Source organism: Chrysemys picta, chromosome 3 (genome assembly GCF_011386835.1).
Source record: "Chrysemys picta bellii isolate R12L10 chromosome 3, ASM1138683v2, whole genome shotgun sequence".
In the NCBI taxonomy this organism is placed as follows: Eukaryota; Metazoa; Chordata; order Testudines; family Emydidae; genus Chrysemys; species Chrysemys picta.
This window is the reverse complement of record NC_088793.1, coordinates 109,430,337-109,452,899: the sequence shown is the minus strand read 5'-3', so window position 1 is coordinate 109,452,899 and position 22,563 is coordinate 109,430,337. Positions and strand designations below refer to the sequence as shown.

The 22,563-nt window shown below is 49.5% G+C and overlaps 1 non-coding gene across 1 annotated transcript; it reads right to left on the bottom strand.

Moving 5' to 3' along the window:
• Positions 1-9,945: 9,945 nt before the first annotated feature.
• On the bottom strand, positions 9,946-10,028 carry TRNAL-UAA (transfer RNA leucine (anticodon UAA)). Its single transcript has one exon. It is a non-coding gene; the product is annotated as a tRNA-Leu (tRNA).
• Positions 10,029-22,563: the final 12,535 nt, after the last annotated feature.

Here is a 22,563-nt window from a genome sequence, read left to right as displayed (position 1 = left end):
CTTCAGTGTCCAACCCAGGGACCCTCTACACAGCAGTCATGCTCTGCTGACTCCAATCTGTTGCTGCTGTATCCTTGAGTCTCTTTTTACCAGGCCCCTTTTATCTCAAAGCCTATCTCAGGGGCTGGGTCCCCAGGTTCTACTCAATTGCCAGGCCAGAGAGCTGCTTCCCTCCCACCCCCACCCTCCCAATCCCAGCCACAAACTGAGCAGCTTAGGCCCTGCAGCTCCTTTTATCTGAGCCTGCTAGGCTCTGGCTATGTTCCTTGCCCTGCATTTCTTAAGGAACATCATTATATGTTCTTCTAGATCCCCCAACCTTGGAAAAAACATGCCACCCACTGGCTCCTCTGAACTGGGTAGGGGCCCCCTTCTTGGGCCATTTCTTCCACACTTTTGGCTTTGACAGGTTTCAAAGTAGCAGCCGTGTTAGTCTGTATCCGCAAAAAGAACAGGAGTACTTGTGGCACCTTAGAGACTAACAATCCACACAAGCGGTCCATTTCCTAGACACTACTGTCTCTACGCAAAAGAATAAATGGACACAAATCTGACATCAGGAATCATAACATTCAAAAACCAGTGGGAGAACACTTCAACCTCTCTAATCACTCAGTGACAGACTTGAAGGTGTCAGTTTTGCAACAAAATACTTCAAAATCAGACTCCAAAGAGAGACTGCTGAACTCGAATTAATATGCAAATTAGACACAATTAACTTAGGTCTAAACAGAGACGGGGAATGGTTGGGTCATTACACTAATTGAATTTTTTCCCCCCATGTTAAGTTCTCCTCACGCCTTCTATGGGTCATCTCGATTATCACGTCAAAGTTTTTTCTTCTGCTGCTACTGATAGGCCATCTCAATTGATTGGCCTCTTACAGTTGGTATGCGTACTTCCACCTTTTCATGTTCTCTGTATGTATAAATATCTTCTGTCTGTGTGTTCCACTCTATGCATCTGAAGAAGTGAGCTGTAGCCCACGAAAGCTTAGGCTGAAATAAATGTGTTAGTCTCTAAGGTGCCACAAGTACTCCTGTTACTTTTGGCTTTAACAGCCTTTCTGCTGCTGCCTCCCCAGCTGCTTTGGGCCTGGAATCTCCTCTCTGCATGTCTTTCATGTTTCAATAAATATGTTTCCGACTGAGTCTCTGTCTCCATTTGAACTCCTGTGTCTGTCCCTGTATTTTTCTGTCTCTACGTGTGCATATTAGTGCATGTTCTTGTGTCTCTGTCCCTCTGCGTATGAAAGTCTTCATATGCATACCTGTGTCAGTGTCCGCCAGTCCGTCGCTGTATGTTTCCCTGCATTTTCAGACTATGTGTGTGTGTCTCTCTCTCACTCTTGCTGTGTGTTTGTGGCTGCCTGTGTGTGCAGGTCTTTACTTCTGTCGTGGCATGCCTATGTATCTGTTTCTGCATGTCTGTGCATCTCCATGCATCACTCCCTATGTGTTTGCATGCTTGTCCCTGCATGTCTGTGTCTCTGGAAGCAGGGCCGGCTTTAGCAAGAGCAGGGCCCAATTCCTGGGGGCGGGGTTTGCAGCAAGCCCCGCCCCCAGGAATCGGGCCGTGCTCCAGCCAGAGCTCTGACCGGGGTCACGGGGCTTGGGTCCGGCCCGGAGCCGAGCCGCGGGGGCTGGAGCTGAGCCGAGGGGGCCGGTCCGGCTTTTTCAGTGTTAAATGGCCGTCCGGGGGGGATTTCTAATCAAGTAGAAATGTCTGGGATTTCCCCCTTCCCCTCGTGCGGCGCGGCTGATTGGACGCCTGGCCTGATAGAAAGCCGCTCGCAGCCACTAGGGCCTCTAGCAGGCAGAGTCCCTCCCCCGCTCCCTCCTCCCCCACAGAGCAGCGGGGCTGTGTTTGATTCCACGTGGAGCCTGCATTTCTCCCTCTGCCGGGTGAGCGGGGGGAGCAGGGCAGGCGGCAGGGGAGTGTGTGTGTAGAGGCTGCAGGGGTGGGGGGGTGCAGAGGCTGCAGGGCGAGTGGGGAGCAGGGGGCACAGAGGCTGCAGGGGCGGGGGGATGCAGAGGCTGCAGGGTGAGGAGGAGCAGGGCAGGCAAGGGCATAGGGGCTGCAGGGCGAGTGGGGAGCAGGGAAGCACTTAGCAACCCCCAACCAAGATCAGAGCGGGAGGGAGGAAGGGGAATGCAGGGTGCTCAGAGGAGGGGGCAGAGTTGGGGCAGGGACTTTGGGGAAGGGGTTGGAATGGGGGCGGAGAAGGGGTGGGGTTGGGGCGGGGCTGGGGAAGGGGCGGAGTTGGGGTGGGGCCGGGGGCAGGGCCCCGTGGAGTGTCCTCTTTTTTAAATGTTTGAATATGGTAACCCTAGCCGAGGGGGCTGGGCTGGGCCGGACCTGAGCCGAGCCGCGGGGACCGGGCCGGAGCCAAGTCGGGCCGGAGCCACTGGGGCCAGGGGTGCTTTGTAAGCTTGCTGCTCTCTGGTCTCACGTGATTTCTTCCTAAACCTGCTGTCCCCAAGGATATGACAAAGTGGCGACGAGGATGGGATTTCTGTGCTGCCCCAGCAACAGAAGGAAGTAGAAGTCAAGGTAAAGAAAAAGAAAAAAAACACCTACCAAACTCTTTTAGCTGTTGCTTGTTTGCACTGACTGTGAAACTGAAACTAAAACCACGGCTACACTTACAGGGACACTGGAACCTTTTGATGAGACTATAGGGCAGTGGTATGTGTATACTGAGCGTCTTGAGCTTTTTGTTATTGCAAACGACATTACAGAAGTGAAGAAGGTGCCAGTATTCTTAAGCGTTGTAGGGGCTAAAACCTATTCCCTGCTACGCAGCTTACTACACCTTGTTAAGCCTGAGACCAAATCTTACAGTGACATTGTGGAAATCCTGGGGTCCCATTTTTCCCCAGAACCACTGGTAATTGCTGAAAGATATAGGTTCCACAAAGAGACCAGAAAGAAGATGAAACAGTTGTACAATTTGTAGCAACTTTGAGAAAGCTTGCAGAACATGGTGAATTTAAGGAGATGTTAAATGATGCCCTGCGTGACAGGTTAGTGTGTGGCCTGTATAGTGAAGCTATACAGAAGCGCCTATTGACAGAGGCTCAGCTTACCTTACAGAAGGCTGTTGATATTGCTGTCTCCATGGAACTGGCTACAAAGGAGGCGCAATACATTGGTGCATCCCCTAGGGTGCATAAGATGTCACAAGAACCTACCCACAAAACTGTGCGGAGTCAGGAATGTTATCGCTGTGGTAAGCCAGGTCATCAGGCATCAGAATGCTGGTGTAAGGACCTGGTGTGTCGACACTGTGGCAAAAAGCGACACATTGAGTGTGCCTGTAAACAAAAGAAAAAGAGGTCTGTGGTGTGGCCGACCAAAAGGGGAACCCTGCATACCCTAGAGCAGACCCAGGATGACCAAGGTGACACCTCATTGCAAGAAGAAGTGCCACTGCACGTTTTGTCTTTGGCAGTGGGCTCACATGAATACTGGGTAACCCCGTTGTTGGATGGCAAACCTATACGCATGGAACTGGACACTGGTGCAGCCGTCTCGCTGGTGTCCGAGACTGTGTATAAAGAAAAGCTACAGCATCTTCCGCTTAAGGCAACAAAAACTGTTCTGAAGACATATACGGGAGAAGCTGTGCCCATGTTGGGCACTATTGATGTTAAGGTGGAGCTCAATGGACAGGCTGCAATGGGTAGGTCTTGGCTTGGGAAAATTCAGCTGAACTGGGCAGAAGTGCACCGAATGACTAAAGAAGAAACCGGTCTGACCACTATACTAAGGAAACATGCTGCTGTTTTTGGAGAGGATCTGGGAAGTATGAAGGGAATCACTGTGACATTGAACATTAAACCTGATAGTCCACCAAAATATCTGAAAGCCAGAACTGTGCCATATGCCATCAGGCCAAAAGTTGAAGCAGACCTGGAGTGCCTGTGCACCAATGGAGTCCTAATACCAGTTACCCATAGCCCATGGGCCACTCCTATCGTTCCAATAGTGAAGAAAGACGGCTTCCTCCGGATTTGCAGTGATTTTAAAGTCACGGTCAACCCGGTGTTGTGTGCAGAGCAATACCCGCTTCCCCGCATCGATGACCTCTTCGCAGGCCTGGCTGGGGGACAAAAGTTCAGTAAGATTGATCTGAGTCAAGCGTATTTACAGATGCACGTCGATGAAAAGTCTCAAGAGCTGTTGACGATTGTGACTCATAAGGGGCTTTATCGATACTGTCACCTACCCTTCGGAATAACGTCTGCTCCCGCCTTGTTCCAGAGGGCTATGGACCAGATCTTGTGTGGCTTGTCAGGAGTTCTGTGCTATCTGGACGACATCCTGGTCACTGGAAGGAATGAAGAGGATCACTTAAAGAATTTAGAGGCTACCCTACAAAGACTGGAAGAGTATGGCGTACGAGTCCGCAAAGACAAGAGTGAATTCTTCCAGCCCTCTGTTGAATATTTGGGACACATCATTGATGCTGCAGATCTTTATAAGGCCCCTGCAAAAGTTAAGGCTATTGTGGAGGCTCCCCCACCTCGAACTGTTAGCCAGCTGCGCTCGTTTCTAAGACTCTTGAACTATTATGGAAAGTTCATCTCACAGTTAGCCACACTGCTAAAACCACTTCACGAACTCCTTGGGCAGAACAAGACCTGGAAGTGGACTGAAGCCTGTAATGTTGCATTTAACAAAGCTAAGGATGCATTGCTAAATTCTGAAGTTCTAACGCACTTTGATCCATCCTTACCCCTACAATTGGCCTGCGATGCATCCCCTTATGGAGTGGGAGCAGTCGTGTCACACATTATGCCTTCAGGAGGAGACCTATTGCTTTTGCTTCACGCACTCTAAGCAAAGCAGAAACTAACTATGCCCAAATCGAACGTGAGGCATTGGGAATCATTTCTGGAATTTGAAGGTTTCATCAGTACCTGTTTGGGCGGAAGTTTACTCTTCTCACAGACCATTGACCTCTGACGTCAATTTTTGTACCCTACACAGGCATTCCCCCATTAGCTGCTAGTCAGATGCAACGTTGGGCATTGTTACTTTCAGCGCACACCTATGAAATTAAATATCGGAAATCCACTCTGCACGGCAATGCAGATGGTCTCTCAAGGTTGCCTTTGCCAGTCAAACATCAAGATAGTGCCCAAATGGAAATCTTCTACTTTGAACAGGTAGAGAATACACCCATCATTGCTACTCAGATAAAGAAGGCAACTCGCGTTGACCCAGTATTGTCCCAAGTTATGGACCTGGTGATGCATGGAAAATCTCGACACACCTCTCCGGTCTCACCTGACCTTGTTACCTACATATCCAGGAGGACGGAGTTATCGATCCAATCTAGTTGTTTGTTGTGAGGGAGACGTGTCATTATCCCACCACCACTGAGATCACAGATGTTAGAACAGCTACATTCCGGTCACTGTGGAATAATGCGCATGAAGGAAATTGCACAAAGCTATTTTTTGGTGGCCTGGATTGGACAGTGCTATTAAGAGAAGGCAAACGCTTGTATGTCATGTCAGGGTGTGAGGAATGCACCCAGTGGGCACCCCTACACCCATGGGACTGGCCTGAAAACCCATGGCAACGTATTCATGTTGACTTGGCTGGGCCCCTTGAAGGAAGCATGTTCTTGGTGGTGGTAGATGCCCATTCTAAATGGCCAGAAGTCTCTATAATGCAGTCCACTACTGCAGAGAGTACTATCCAAAAACTACGGGGGCTCTTTAGTCGTTTCGGTCTGCCAGAACAACTTGTGAGCGACAACGGACCGCAGTTCGTCTCTCAGGAGTTTCAAAATTTTATGAAGGCAAATGGAATACACCATATCACTTCAGCACCATATCATCCATCCACCAATGGATTAGCTGAAAGATTTGTGCAGACAATGAAACAAGCTTTGAAATCGGCACGGGGACAACACTCCATTCCAAAGCGTCTGGATACCTTCTTACTTTCCTATAGAAACACACCTCATGCTACGACCAAGGCATCCCCGGCCTTTCTAATGATGGGACGACAGCTGCGCACTTGCTTTGATCTGCTGAAACCTTCTGAACCCCGACAAATTGTGCAACGTCAGCAGCAATATCAAGTCATCAGACGGGCACCCAGAGCAAAAGACCAAACCTTTAGCCCGGGACAGCCGGTTTTGGCTCGGAATTATACTTCTGGAGCTAAATGGGTCCCTGCCACGATCATCACTCAAACAGGACCTGTTTCCTACACAGTCCGGACTGCAAAGAATCTCACCTTGCGGCGACATGTAGATCAGCTGTTGCCAGGTCATGCCAGCCCTCAGGACACATCTTCAGTTGAGTTGTCTGACTTCATCTCTTCTGGCGAGACCCCGAATCAAGAATCACCTGTTCCTGACTGTTCTCCTCCATTACTGCCGGTGGCTGAGATACCCCTTTGCCCGGCACAAGCTGATACCACCTCCTCACCCGTTCGCGCTGCGAACCCTGAGTCCATTGTCAGGCCTGCGCCCATGGTACTTTCGGGTGCAACAACACCAGAAGTTCGCCTTAATCCATCTAAAGATAGAAGACCTCCTCAATGGCTGGATCTTTAGCTAGGGCGAACCCACGGTTATGGGGCAAAATAATCCCCCGGGTTTAGCCGGGAATGGAGGCAGTCTACCCTCCTTCTCTAGTCTAGTGTTTGTTTTATTTAGGGCAGGGGTCTCAAACACGCGGCCCGCGGGGTGATTTTCTGCGGCCCGCAAGCCCCCCCGCCCTCCTCCAGTGTTTACCAGAGTGGCTCCGGCCGGACATGCACTGGGGGCAGGGCATGCTCCCTGCCTGCCTGCCCTGCCCTGCGCAGCTCTGGAAAGAGGCTGGAACGTGGGGGGGGGGGGGGGTGGAGGGGCTGTGTGTGGCTGTTGCTTTAGGCAGTGCCCCCAGCAGCTCCAATTGGTTGGGAACGGGGAACCACAGTCAATGGGAGCTGCTGGAGGCGGTGCCTCAAGCAACAGAAACACACAGCCCCTCCGCCCCCCCTTCCCCAGGTTCCAGCCTCTTGCGGGGGCAGGGCAGGCAGGCAGGGAGCCTGCCCTGCCCCTGGTACGTGCTGGGCCAGATCCTGCCCCCCAAATCCCTCCTGCAGCCGAACCCCCTGCCTCACCCCGCACCCCTCCTGCATCCCAACCCACTGCCCTGAGCCCCCTGCCACACCCCTCCTTCACCCTGACCCCCTGCCATACCCTGCACCCCTCCTGCACCCTGACCCCTGCCCTGAACCCCCTGCCACACCCCGCACTCCTCTTGCACCCCAACCCACTGCCCTAAGCCCCCTGCCGCACCCCACACTCCTCTTGCACCCCAACCCACTGCCCTGATCCCCCGCCGCACCCTGCACCCCTCTTGCATCCCAACCCCCTGCCCTGAGCCCCCTGCTGCACCCTGCACCCTGACCCCTTACTGTATCCCTCACCCCTCCTGCACTCCACACCCCAACTCCCTGCCCTGAGCCCCCACCACACCCCACACCCCTCCTGCACCCTCTGGGGGCAGGGAGGGGGCAGAGTTGGGGGTGGGGATTTCGGGGAAGGGGTTGGAATGGGGGCAGGGAAGGGGTGGGAAGAGGCAGGGCAGGGGTGGGGCCTCATGGAAGGGGTGGAGTGGGGGCAGGGCCGAAGGCGGCGTGCGGGGGAGGTGTCAGTAATGCGGCCCTCGGGCCAATGTACTAGTCCTCATGTGGCCCTCATGGTCATTTGAGTTTGAGACCCCTGATTTAGGGGATGTTCTTATTTAAGGGGGGAGGAATATGTTGTGTATTTGGTTGTCGTGGTTTTTGTTCCTATGGCAACTGAGTTAGATTATTAGGGGATAGCCAGCCAGTTCCAACTGGCTGGCCAGGTCAGTGAGTGTCTGTAAATAAATGACAGGTTTCACATTTGGGGACAATATATACCTTCAAGTCAGCGGCACTGCTATGGGTACCCGCATGGCCCCACAATATGCCAACATTTTTATGGCTGACTTAGAACAACGCTTCCTTAGCTCTCGTCCCCTAACGCCCCTACTCTACTTGCGCTACATTGATGACATCTTCATCATCTGGACCCATGGAAAAGAAGCCCTTGAGGAATTTCACCATGATTTCAATAATTTCCATCCCACCATCAACCTCAGCCTAGATCAATCCACACAAGTGGTCCATTTCCTGGACACTACTGTGCTAATAAGCGATGGTCACATAAATACCACCCTATACTGGAAACCTACTGACCGCTACACTTACCTACATGCCTCCAGCTTCCATCCAGGACACATCACACGATCCATTGTCTACAGCCAAGCTCTAAGATATAACCGCATTTGTTCCAATCCCTCAGATAGAGACAAGCACCTACAAGATCTCTATCAAGCATTCTTAAAACTACAGTACCCACCTGCTGAAGTGAAAAAACAGATTGACAGAGCCAGACAAGTACCCAGAAGTCACCTCCTACAAGACAGGCCCAACAAAGAAAATAATAGAACACCACTAGCTGTCACCTTCAGCCCCCAACTAAAACCTCTCCAGCGCATCATCAGCGATCTACAACCTATCCTGAAAGATGATCCTTTACTCTCACAGATCTTGGGAGACAGACCTGTCCTCGCTTACAGACAACCCCCCAACCTAAAGCAAATACTCACCAGCAACCACACATCACTGAACAAAACCACTGACCCAGGAACCTATCCTTTAACAAAGCCCGATGCCAACTCTGTCCCCATATCTATTCAAGTGACATCATCATAGGACCTAATCACGTCAGCCATACCATCAGGGGCTCGTTCACCTGCACATCTACCAGTGTGATATATGCCATCATGTGCCAGCCATGCCCCTCTGCCATGTACATTGGCCAAACCGGACAGTCTCTACGCAAAAGAATGAATGGACACAAATCTGACATCAGGAATCATAATACTCAAAAACCAGTGGGAGAACACTTTAACCTGTCTGGTCATTCATTGTCAGACCTGCGGGTGGCTATTTTACAACAGAAAAACTTCAAAAACAGACTCCAACGAGAGACTGCTGAGCTGGAATTGATATGCAAACTAGACACAATCAATTCAGGATTGAATAAGGACTGGGAATGGCTGAGCCATTACAAACATTGAATCTATCTCCCCTTGTAAGTATTCTCACACTTCTTATCAAACTGTCTGTACTGGGCTATCTTGATTATCACTTCAAAAGTTTTTTTCCTCTTACTTAATTGGCCTCTCAGAGTTGGTAAGACAACTCCCACCTGTTTATGCTCTCTGTATGTGTGTATATATATCTCCTCAATATTTATTCCACTCTATATGCATCCGAAGAAGTGGGCTGTAGTCCACGAAAGCTTATTCTCTAATAAATTTGTTAGTCTCTAAGGTGCCACAAGTACTCCTGTTCTTTTTGTAAATAAATGGTTGCTTTGTAAGCTTGCTGCTCTCTGGTCTCAAGTGATTTCTTCCTAAACCTGCTGCCCCCAAGGATATGACACTGGGTGTCAGCCTCTGCACGTCTCTCTGCCTGTCCATGTGTCTGTGTGTCAGTTTTTGCATGCGTCTGTGTGTGTGCATGTCTGTCAGTCTCTGCATGTATGTGTGTGTTTCAGTCTCAGTGTCTGTGTACCTATCCCCATGTATCAGTCCCTGTATGTCTGTATCTGGCATATCTGCCCTGTTTGTGTGCAGAGACCAGGTTTGAAGCCATGTTTTCTCTGTGGTGACGCTGGGGGTGCTGTGATCGCAGAAGATTTTTCTTTAGACGGTTCTGCACAGTCCCTGTCCCAATGTGCAAGCACTAGCCACAGCTCAGTTATATGCCACTCCTCCTGGTGTTAGTTGGGTGACAGGCAGAGGCTGGGAGTCTCCCTTGGGCATGACTGGGGTTTCAGCGTCTGTTACATTCCCTCCTTGTTAATTTAACAGACCGGGGAAAAAAAACAGCAGCTACCAGGAGTGGGGTTCGAACCCACGCGGACATGCGTCCATTGGATCTTAAGTCCAACGCCTTAACCACTCGGCCATCCTGGTGCAGGTGCAAGAATTGCACGCAGACACTGCTACATAGCTCACGCCGCCGCCAAGCATGGCCTGCCCCATATATGGGAGGAGAACGGGGCCGTGACCCCACAGCGGGGCCCCCGCATCTTGTCATCGTCAGCGCGGGAGGGCGCAGAACCCAGAGCAGCGAGCGGGACCCGCCCGGGAGGCGGGCGGGCCGTGGCCGCGCGGGGAGAAGCGGGCGGGGGATTTAGTGTGAGAACAGCGGGGCTCGCTCCCTCCGCCTAGCAGCGCCCGATCACGTCTTCACCCCCCGCGCGAGAGGGGAGCGCCTGGACCTGCCCTCCTCCCCCCGCAGCGCCCAGCTCCGTCCCGGGCCCCACATCCAGGCCGAGCCTCGGTGCCCCCGCAGCGCACCCCCACTCCACACCCCATTGCATCACCCCAATCGACATCCCACTGCGCACCCCCACTCCACACTGTTCCCCCCCATATACTGCACCCTTCAGCTACACTCCCCACACTGTACCCCCTGCTCCACCCCTCCCCTGCACACCCCACACTCTATCCCCAATCCATTCCCCACTGTGGACCTCCACTCCACACTGTTCCCCCCCACATACTGCACCCTCCAGCTGCACACCCCACACTGTAACCTACCTCCTGCATTCCTTCACTAAATGAACCCACACCCATTGCACCCCTATATGCAGCCCCACTTACACGCCACCCCCCACCCCCACATCACATCCCACATGCCTCAGTGCACCCACTACGCCCCTCACTGCCCCTCCCCATACACCTGCACCCCATAAACCCCATTACATTCTCCATACACAAACACTTGCACTACTGTACCCCGCCTCCTCCAAATTCACAAACATACTCCCCTCCCTCACAAACAGCCGGACAGAGAACATGGAAACTTCTGCCTGGCTAAAGGGTAAATTTTTCTGAAAAGTTGCAATTTCTGGAGTTTAGAAGTGCTTCCACCCCCATCATTCCAGTGCCCTTGTTGGGTCATCAAATGAAATTAATAGTCATCAGGTTTAAAACAAATAAAAGGAAGTATTCACACAGCGCAAAATCAACCTGTGGAACTCTTTGCCAGAGGATGTTGTGAAAGCCAAGACCATAACAGGGTTCAAAAAAGAACTATATAAATTCATGGAGTATAGGTCCATCAATGGGTATTACCCAGAATGGGCAAGGATGGTGTCCCTAGCCTCTGTTTGCCAGAAGCTGGGAATGAGCAATAGGGGATGGATCACTTGATGATCACCTGTTCTGTTCATTCCCTCTGGGGCACCTGGCACTGGCCACTGTCGGAAGACAGGATACTGAGTTAAATGGACCTTTGGTCTGACCCGTATGGCCATTCTTATGTTCTTGTGATGCTGTGTCATGAAAGTGCCACTCTTAATAACCATAACAGGCTACTGACTTGCTCCATTTTGCCCAAAGCCAGCAAGAAGCAGGTATCAGCTGAAATGCTGCCCCTTTTTTTCTGTTTAATTTGTGTAATAAAAGCAGTTTTAGAGGTCTCCTCTTTCCCCTCAGTCCTGCATGTGAAACTCGCCCTTGGGCCTACATGAAACTGAAAACAAATCCTTCCTTGCTCTATTTCACACTTATGGAACAAATGACATTTTGTTTGTTCTTTGGCCATTTAATTAATGCTCTGAAAACGAGATTAAGTTGGCAAAACAGTCACATTCTAAGGCAGTGAAACCCTATGGTGCTGGTGCAAAGCATTTCCTGGCAAAACTGTGGTTTCCTTAAGGAAACGAAGAACTGTTTAGAAAAAGTCCCAATCAATTGTGATAATGAAGAGAGCATCAGCCTACAAAAAGGAAAGAAAGAGTAGAAAACAGACACTAACTTTATTATTTATGCTGGAACATACCTGCCCTGGCTGATAGGAACAGGCTTCTCTAGTTAAACGGGTTTCTTTAGGGGGGGAAATGTTACTCCTGGAATTGTACAGTGTTGCCACACCTTTCCCTTCAAAGGCATGTTCAGTCCCACAGAAATCTCAGCACTATGTATGACACATGAAATCAGGCAAATAGTTACATATTTTAACTAAAGGCAAAAGCAGGATTTGACCATTAAAAATGTTTCATGTCTTTCAGTTTCTCTTTTTCTGTAAATACATAGGTCACTTCATATTGAGGTTCCATTTATAAATAGCATTTATTAACTCTTTAACAAATCATTAATCAGTTGCTAGTATCGCACAGGTCAATACATTGCTTCTAACCATCTCCTTTAGCTGATGTTCTTAGAATTCTATAACATATGCTATTTATATTAATGGATCCTAAGGTCAGCAGTGCTGGATTTACAATGGCGCCAGTGGCACCATGGAGCCGGGCCCATGCTCAGAAGGAGCCCCGCTCTGCTCTGTTTACACTGTGCCCCAAGACCCCACCAGCCTGCTCCCCCACCCCACGCCCACCACTTACTCCTCTCCACCCTCTGGCCCCACCTACTGGCTCCTCTCCTCCCCCTGGACGGATCCCAGTGCACCTCAGGCTCTAGGCAGTCTCTGCTTCCCACCACCTGTGGTGCCCTACCTGTCTCCCCGGAGCTGAGCCACCTGGGACTGGTGCAGAAGCCTGGCCAGTCTTGGCCAGTTGCGGGGGTGGGTGGGGGGGAGATAGTGTGGGGGACTTGGCTGGGCCCCTCCAGGCATGTGGGTCCTGAGGGAGCCTGGCTGATTGCGCCACTCCCAAGAGATGGAGCGATTACCCATCCTGGAACCAGCCCTGGCTGCACTAGTGGCTCAGCCCAGCAGACACAGTCGGCTCCCAGCAGGGCCAGTGAATGCAGCCAGGCAGCAGGGAATGGGGGAGTTGGTCTCTGGGGGGTGTTCTGGGCTGTGAGGGGGCAGGGAAGATCTGTGTGTGTTGGGGCACTAGGGAGTGGGGGTTCTGTGTGGGGTGCTGGGCAGTTGTGGTGGGGCTGTGGGCCGGGGGGCCCTGTGCAGGGGTGGTGTGCAGGGCGCTGTGCATTTGTGTGAGGGGGTGGGGATGCTGGGCATAGCGGGTCCAGGGCGTTCTGCCATAGGGAGTCAGGAGGGTGTTGCAGAGGTGTCGACTTTCTGATTTCCCTGGGGGTTCTTGACCCCCTGCTCTTCCCCTGGCCCTGCCCCCACTCTACCCTTTCCCCCAAGGCCCCACCCTGCCTCTTCCTGCCCCATTCCACACCCTCTCTGAGCGCCCCCCATGCTTGCTTCACCTCTTCCTGCCCTGCCCCCTCCCCTTAGAAACAAACAAAAAGACACACACACACACACACCCGTTTATATTATACATAAGAGAGAGAGAGAGAGAGACTCACTCAGGTCTGGTCTACACTAGAAAGTTAGGTTGAGTTGTGCATATGGTTATACTTAAATTTTTCTCCCACCAATGTATGTGCCCCATTACGCTGTCATAGTAACATCAGCTCCCTGAGCAGCACTGAGCCATGGTCAATGTACAGAGATCGACACAACACGAGTGTTACCTATGTCAACCCTAACAGCCCTCCAGCTGCTGTTCCACAATGCCCAGCTGACCACTCTGTTCACAATTGTGAATTCCACTGCCCAGGTGTCACACATACTTGGAGTGCCTTCCTCCATCCTTAAAACCCCCACAAATGTTTGAAATATCTTTTTCTGGTTGTTGAGCATGGTGAGCACACCTCTATCTGCTCTCTGTTGTTCTGAGCAACTGCCCAGCTGACTGTACCAGCTATACTCTCCAGACATGCTCTGGCTTGGAGTAGACAGGAGATTTTAGATCTCCTGGGCCTGTGGGGAAGAGAAACTGTGCAAGCACAGTTTCAAACCAGCTGTAGAAATGTTGCCATCTCTGAGCAGATTGCTTGGGGAGTGCAGCAGATGGGGTATGACAGGGACTAGCAGCAATCACATGAAAGCCAAGAAACTGCAGCAGGTATAGCAGAAGGCCAAGGAGGCCAACAATTGATCCAGTGCCAAGCCACAGACCTGCAACTTTTACAAAGACCTGTATGCCATACTTGGAGAAGACTACTACCACCTTGCAGACCACCATGAATACCTCCAAGGAGCTTGAGTCACAGGCCCCCACCATGGACCGCAAGGAGGAGGAGGAGGAGTATGGGGGCTGGGTGACCAGGGAGTCCAGCTGTGAGCCAGGACCTGTTTTTGACTGCACCAGATTCAGCCAATCCCTGCAGTCGAGCATGGAGGATCCTAATAGAGGGGAAGGAACTTTGGGTAAATGTATAAATGCATTTCTCATTATGGTGATGGCGCCCCCCCTTCCGCCCCAACTTAGTTGTTATCTGCTTTTCATTCCCCTCTAGAGTTAGGTGGGAGGGGCATGCATAGCAGTTTGTTTCTGTAAATACGGATGTCGCTTGAATCCTCCTGAGAGATCTCAATGAAACTTCCCTGGAGATACACTCTATAATCCTTTCCTGAAGGTTTCTGGGGATGGCAGCCTTATTTCTTCCTCCACAGTAGGACACTTTCCCATGCCAGTCAGTGATAACTGCAGCAGGCACCATTGCAGTAAACAAGCTAATGGCATACGGACCTCGTTGATTTTAGGATGCCAGCAGCAGCTGTGCTCTCTCTGCCATTATTACCCTCAGGAGTTAGATATCAGCTAGAACCACTGCCTGTGGAAAACGGTGCCAGTATTCATGGCCAGTGTCCTATACTAATAGTTTCATGGAACTAAGCAATTCCGTCCTCAATTCCCTTACCCCTGGTGGGTCATACTCACCATGGCTTGAGATGAGAGTGGTACCAGCACAAGCACTCAAACTAGAAGTGTCAATAAGCATGTCTTGTTTAACACTTTAGGGGAGCAAGGGAAGGGGGGAGTTCTGAATGTTATGTTTTGCTTTCCATGGTTATACTAACAATGGGGCACCTGGCATTGGCCACTGTCGGTAGACAGGATACTGGGCTAGATGGATCTTTGGTTTGACCCAGTATGGCTGTTCTTATGTTCTAATATTTTTATGTTCTTAACAATAGTACTTCTGTGAGTTTTATCTGTAGCTGTGGCCTTGAGAGGGTCCCCTTCTACACCATTGGAACAACTAACCCAGATAAGGAGGGGGAAAAAGAGGACATGATAGGACATATTCTCTGAGATTCTGGATGTCAGTGCAGCATCAGACCTTGAAAGAGGGCATGGAGGGTGAATATTGCAGACTGTATGGAGAGGGAAAGAAAAGACAGGAGAAAGACACAGGAAAAGGAGAGAGGGATACTCCAGGACATACCTAATGGGTCTTCTCCATCAGCAAACTCAGATGCTGTAGTGTAGACTCCTATGGACCTCCAGGTTCAACAATCCCATTGCAGTCTGTGGAGAACTGAAGCATAGCAGTTCCCTACAGGACTCCCCCACCCCCACCCAGTATTCCACATGGCCTCAGGGTCTTCACATCTGCTTCCACTCCATGCTGGGAGAAAGCATGGACAACCCCCGCTTCATCTACACTGACTTGTGAGAACCATGGTTGATGTATGTGTAGCTACAATGGACATCAGTGTTCCTTCTTCTGCTTTATTTATTAAGGTTCCTAAAAAAAATTAAGTTAAAATGTATTTACTTTTAAAGTCTTCAGGAAATTTTGGAGCTGTTTTCAGAAGTGAATAAAACTCTTTTGTTTTGAAAGTGAGTCATCTTTATTAGTTTACAACACATGGTGTATAATGCCTGCTGGCAGTGAAAGTAATGGTCTTGTATACTCACAACCCATAGGATCAATGACAAACAGTGTAGTCATAAATGTATAGCAAGCCCCCACAATTAATAAGTGCACTGTCAGTGATATATGCACTGCAGTGCCACGTTGAGCCTAATACACCACAGCACATTAACAGTGAGCCACAGTAAAGTGGTCTTTCAAAGCCTCCCTGAGCTCTGTAGCTCCTCGCTGAGTTCATCTGATTGCCCTTGTGTCTGGCTGTTCAAACTCAGCAGACAACCGCTCACTCGCCAACCCTGCAACAAGTTTTCCTCCTTTTCTTAACAAATATTATGCAGGACACAACAGGCAACTATACCCATTGCAATATTATTTCACACTGAGATCCGATCTGGTGAGGAAACACCACCACTGTCCCTTCAATCTACCAAAAGCACATTCAACTGTCATTCTGCACCTGCTGAGCCTGTAGTTGAATCTCTCATTCGTGCTGTCGAGGTGACCTGTGTATGGCTTCATGAGCTATCCACTGTGTCCTGCATGTTGCTGAGAGCTGAAGTCCTGTGTGGTGGGAGATAGTTAATGGCCCCGGGCACTTGCATGAAAATGGCCTCCACCGTGGATCTTCCCACTCCAAAATGGTGTCTCACTGACTGGTAGCAACATGGCGTGTAAGTTTCCACAGCATGATAGCCACTTGCTTCTCCACTGCCAGTGCAGTTCGGTGTCCCTGTGTTGGAGGGCTGGGGAAAGCTTGGCACACTGATCCAGGAATGTGGCCTTGTGCATCCGTAAGTTCTGCAGCTGCTGCTCATTATCCCAAGCCTGCATTACATTGCAAACCCACCAGTCAGTGCTTGTTTCTTGAGCCCAGAAGCAGCGCTCCGCTATTTGCAGCTCCTCAATGAATGCTACCAAGAACCTTGAATTGGTTCTCGCAATGACTCACAGCAAACTGACCACCAGGAAATCATCACGTTCCTCGCAGTTCTTCTTGCAGCTCTGCAAATACTAGAGGCTCATGCGTCCTGTGCTTGCAAAGCTTATGACAATAGCGCAGAGATGTGCAGACTGTATGGTGGACAGCTACAAGTCCCATGTGGGCTCATGGGAAATTGAAAATAGGCACAAAAATTATGGGATAGAGATGATATAATGAGATGAAGAACAATGCACTATGGGAAGTTGACCCCTTTTTCCCAATTATCTCCGGGGTGACTCGTTTCTGCCCCAACAATCATTGCCACAACTTTCCAAAAGTCAGTGTGCTTATGGTGGCAGGTTGCAAACTGAAATACCTACCTATGGTGCACCACACTGCATCAACGCAAGCCCTTCTAGTGAGTACATGCAGCACTGATGCAAGGAATCAAGTATGAACGCGCACAAGTGATATGCTAAATGTGGCAGCTATATGTTGATGTAACTTGCATCAGCACAACTTTGTAGTGTAGACATAGCCTCAGTTTGAGTCACCCAAATTTGGGCTCTTCCCCCATATATATATATCAGGATGGAACCGTCACTGACTTCAATAGGAATGTACAGGACTTTATAACAAAAAAGTGTTAATATTGCTAGATCCAGTAATCACCGTCCATCTTCTTTTTTGGTTAAAAATAAGTGTTCTTGGTTGCTAGGCAACAGAACTAATCTTGATAATTGTCTTTCTTTTGCAAATTGCAAAATCATTAAGATAATGGTTCTGAGAGAAGTGAGAAGGAGCTGGATAAGTAATATAATTAAGATTTCCTTAGCATTATGGATATATGGCCAGGTTAAAAGTGACATACAACTGTTTCCTAAGAAGGAGTGGTTCTTCCTTATAGTGCAATGAAATGCTGACACCTTTCAGAGACATTTTGCTCCTAGATGAACAAATCACAGGCCTATGTAAAACTAGGATTGAAACAGCTGGGTGTGTGCACATGTGAATATGTATGCACTGAATACGTCTCTCATTAAGTAACATTCAGTCACTATTTGAACAATGGAGTATTAATATTTTAATTTGTTAATTGATAAAAATAAATATTTCAGTCATTAGACCACCCCAATTCAACAGTATTTAAATTATTGTAATTCTTAATCTAAAATATCCAATTAATTATTTTCCACCTCTCCCCTTCATTACTATTTTAATTAAGATCACTCATTTTATCAGACTAAAATTACCTCTCCGTTCTCAAGAACTGAATTATAGTGAATGTTTATAGCTGTCTATTATTGAAGGGAAACCGTATATTTTACAGTTTGTGCCACAGCAACACACCTTGTATGTATAAATTCCAATCCTTAAAAGTAACCTCTTTAGCTAACAGAAAATGACTGATAATAAAAGGTGAGAGGCTACAAGATAAATATTTTTAAGAACATTTTCAAATTCTTCTGCAATTTCCTGACAAGATAAGATCTTTTAAGCATTTCAGATCAGCAGCATCTACAAGAACCTGAATGCTGAACAGCTTCCCTACAGATGTGTACCCAAGCACTGCACTTCACAGCTGCTTACAATTACATATCACCTTCTCTGTAATAACATTCAAGGGAGTGAGGATTTCGCCTGTGTGTGGTTTTAGAAGCACTGAAGTTTTCTGCAACTTCACACTGTTAAGTAGCCTCTGCTAACCCTGCTCTGAAATTACAGAAACAGCAGACAGCAAGCTCCATTTTAAGTTCCTTCTATTTGTAAATGAACCCAAATACTACTACATTTATTGTCATCTAAGTTAGGGTTACCATACATCCGTATTTCCCGGGACATGTCCGGCTTTTTAGTTGTTAATTGCCGTCCGGGAGGATTTTTTAAATATATAAAAATGTCCGGAAAATACGGACGTATGATAACCCTACCCACTGCCCCCCTCCTCTTGGGGTGTCAGCTCGCTCAGCCTGCAGATTGCAACCCCCCCCCATGCTGCTCCAACCCTGCGCCCCATGGCTAGGAGTGGTGGCGTCTCTGCAGCCAGCTGCTGGTGCGGGGGACCCGCGGCCGCTTCTCCCTCCTCCGAGTATCCCCCGTGGCTCTGGCAGAGCCTCAGTCTCCCCCCTCCGTCCTGGCTGTGCAAGGAGCCGCCCCGCCAGCAGTCCATGCAGCCGGGGCTGCCTCCCCCCGGCGGAGCCGCTGCCCGGGGGTGTGTCCCAGCGCAGAGAAAGTTTCTCGGCGTGCAGAGGCGGCTCCCGGGAGCCGGAGTTCCCCCATCCGGGAAGGGCCCGTGCTGCAGTGCCTCCCGCAGCCTGAGCTGCCGCAGCCTTGCCGGGTCCGGCTGGGAGCGGGGTGGAGGCTCCCCTGAGGGAGGTGAAGGGTGGGGGACTCTGAGGTGGGGGGGATTCTGAAGGTAGGGGACTATGGGAGGGGGTGGGGGGCTCTGAGGCAGGGGCTGTGGAGAGTGGGGGGCTGTGGAGGGGGTGGGCTATGGGAGGAGGTGGAGAAATGAAGGGTAGGGGTTATGGAGGGAGGTGAAGGGAGGACTGGGGTGGGGTGCTGTGGAAGGTGCTATGGAAGGTGGGGGCTATGGGAGGGGGTGGGGGGCTCTGAGGCAGAGGCTGTGGAGAGTGGGGGGGTTGCGGAGGGCAGGCTGTCAGGAGAGGGGGCACTGAGGCAGAAGAAGGCTGAGGATGGGTCCTGTGGAGAGCAGGTGGCTCTGGGGTGAGGCCTGGGGGGTCCAGTGGGTGGGTGGGTGGAAGGCGGCTCTGGGGTGAGGCCTGGGGGTTCTGTCAGGCCGGCAGGAGGTGGCTCTGGGGTGAGGCCTGACAGAACCTCAGGCCTCACCCCAGAGCCACCTCAGGGGGGGTCTGGTGGGCGGGAGGAAGCGGCTCTGAGGTGAGGCCTGGGGGTTCCGGCGGGCAGGCAGGCGGCGGCTCTGGGGTGAGGCCTGGGGGGGTCCAGCAGGCGGGCGGGAGGCAGCTCTGGGGTAGGGTTACCATACGTCTGGATTTTCCTGGACATGTCCAGCTTTTTGGTCCTCAAATCCCCGTCCGGGAGGAATTTCCAAAAAGCCGGACATGTCCAGGAATATAGGGAGGCATGGTAAGGGGACCGCCTCCTCCTCGGGCTCCAACTTTCCCGGCTCCCGCCGCTCTCCACCGCAGTAGGGGCCAAAGCAACTTCCCCAGCACAGCAGCAGCCGGGGGGCAGGAGGGAGGACGGGGGAATGCGGGGTGCTCAGGGGAGGGGGTGGAGTTGGGGCAGGGACTTTGGGGAAGGGGAGGGGAAGGGGTGGAGTTGGGGTGGGGCCAGGGCCCCGTGGAGTGTCCTCTTTTTGCAGTATTGAAATATGGTAACCCTAATCTAAGTTATACAGTTCTAGAGATGCTTCAGTATTCTGTGGGGACTCCATGTTGGCACCTGCAAACTGGTGAATCTGAAATTTGCTGGCATGGCCCTTTTAAGATTGAGTGTTTTGTGTTGACCTTTGTCTTGTGTGTGGGCTCTAATTTCTTGCAGGTTCTCTCCTTGAACCAACGATTATTTACATGGTGAGATTGTTTCTCACAATTATAGGTTTCAGAGTAGCAGCCGTGTTAGTCTGTATCCGCAAAAAGAAGAACAGGAGTACTTTGTTAGTCTCTAAGGTGCCACAAGTACTCCTGTTCTTCTTTTTTCTCACAATTAAAACACATGTTTGAGTGTTCCCCATATTGTGCTTTTTGCATGACCCCAATGTGTGTTGCTTGGTTTTTTTTATACTGTTGCAACTTTCTGGCATCTTTAATAGAAATCTCCATTGCTGCTGGTGGTAAAACAGTAGCACAGTAGTGAGATTTGGGGCTTATAACTGGGGAACCCACTTGAATGACTTTGCAGAGGCCCCCCAACTTTGTAAAGGTGGTACTGAATGCCCCATCGGCCACTGAAATATCCCTACTCTTCCACAGCATAGGTCCAATATATATAGGACCTACAATGAAACTGGTAAATGGAATGTGTAAAATGTCTCCTCAGTACTCTCTCATCATATATTTCCCAGTATGTTTGCAAAACCATCCTATTTGTGCACAGTGTGCACCTATAGCACTAAAGTTAAATATCTGAATTTTGTCAGCACATTTCAAAAACAGGGTAGTAATTGAGGATAGGGCATAATGGCTACTTGTTTATTACATTTCTGAAGGAAAAAAAAGTATTAGGTTCACATGAAAATCACATTGTGTTTTATCTGCTTTAGAGGTAGTCATGTAAACTGTCTATAAAATGATCGTTCATTTCCTGTCATGGTCATATCCTTTTCATTTTTAGAGAGATATGAAGCATCAAGTCTTGCAACTGTGCCCATCTCATTTATCTTCCAATTGTTACTGGCTTTCTGACAGGGCTGGAAAGTTTATTCAAATTTCTAAAATGTAACTATATGTAAAATTAATGTAACAGTCTGGTGTGCTGGCCACAAATCCTATAAATTAAATATCACAAAGTAAATAGAGGGCTGCCAATAAATATATTCCATTCAGCCCAACCCCTCCTCAGTAGCTTTAGAGAAGAGAGGAAAGAAGTTTGGGCCAGTGACTATTTTTATTGCTTAAATGAGGGTTGGGGGAGAGGGGGCAGTGCCTAGAACCTGTACAACATTTTTTTCTAGAAGATTCTTTCAAAACAAGTGCCACAGAGATGCCCCCTGGACTGCTGCAGTTCTTGGGAGGGCTGGAACACTCCCTGTTGAAGTTACAATTTACAAGTTCTACCCCAATAACTCAAAGCAAATTTTATACAGTTCAACAAACATTGAACCCCCAAAAGGTGCTATGGAGTAACCACTAACATATAGCATTGAAAATTCCTCATCTATTAATGAGTGCATGGTATGAGTAATACAATTTTTTCTTCAATGCCAAGTGTATAATTTTAGAGGAAGTGTGTCACCCTGTTAGGGCTTGTCTGGTTTTCAGTTCCCCTCTGCCAGTATCAGGAGGATACTGTCACGGTCACCGATTGCCTCATGAAGCTCCTGCCATTCCCATCACTTCCTCTTTCACATTCACTGCCTCCTCCCCACCCCCCAAAACACCCTCTTTCTTTAATGCCATTGCTCCTGGCTCCAAGGCTGTGGCTTAGAAGGTAGTGCTGTGTCATAGGCAAAAGGAGGGTACATGCAATCAAACTGTTTGCATCTCCCTAGGCATGGCTCTAGATTTACTAGCAGCTCATTTTCCCCCATGCTTGCTTCCCTTGCCTAGCTTGTTTTATAAATGCACTGACACGCTACCAACCCCCTTTTATCTTCTTCCCCCACTCATCCTACATGGACATGACATTGTGTTTCATTCTCTAACTACAGTGAAATCCATCCTTTCCAAAACATACATAAATGATGACAAGGCAAGGTCACAGATGGGTAAAGTCAAAAAGCACAGCATTAAGCAATACCTAGTTACAGGAAACAGAAGTCTTAAATCCTGAAAGTAGTTCACTATTTAACATGTGGTTCTACAACAAACATGGAACTGAAATTAACTTTGAGGAATTCCACAGTGGTGTTTCTATAACTTCCAACTCTAGTTCCCACCATCTGGAAGGTGAACTATGTTCTCTTCTCTGCCTCACCCCAACTCTCCAAGATTTGAAGGTCAAGCTCTCTGTATGGGTTTTGTACCCAAATTCTTTTTGGCTCAAACCTCACCACGATACATAGTGTTTTGCAGGTCAAATTTGGACATCAGTTACACCTGCGCAACTCCATTGTTTTCTGTAGTGCTTGTATGAGTATTAATGGCCAAACTTGGCCCTCCAATTAGGAATTAGTTAAGAGTTTTATTATTGATGCACAAGCCAGAATATATGCTAACTCACTCTCCCAGAGCTGTATTGACTTTGCAATGCACATTCGAACAGAGATTTAATACTGTTTGTCGCTGGAGCAGG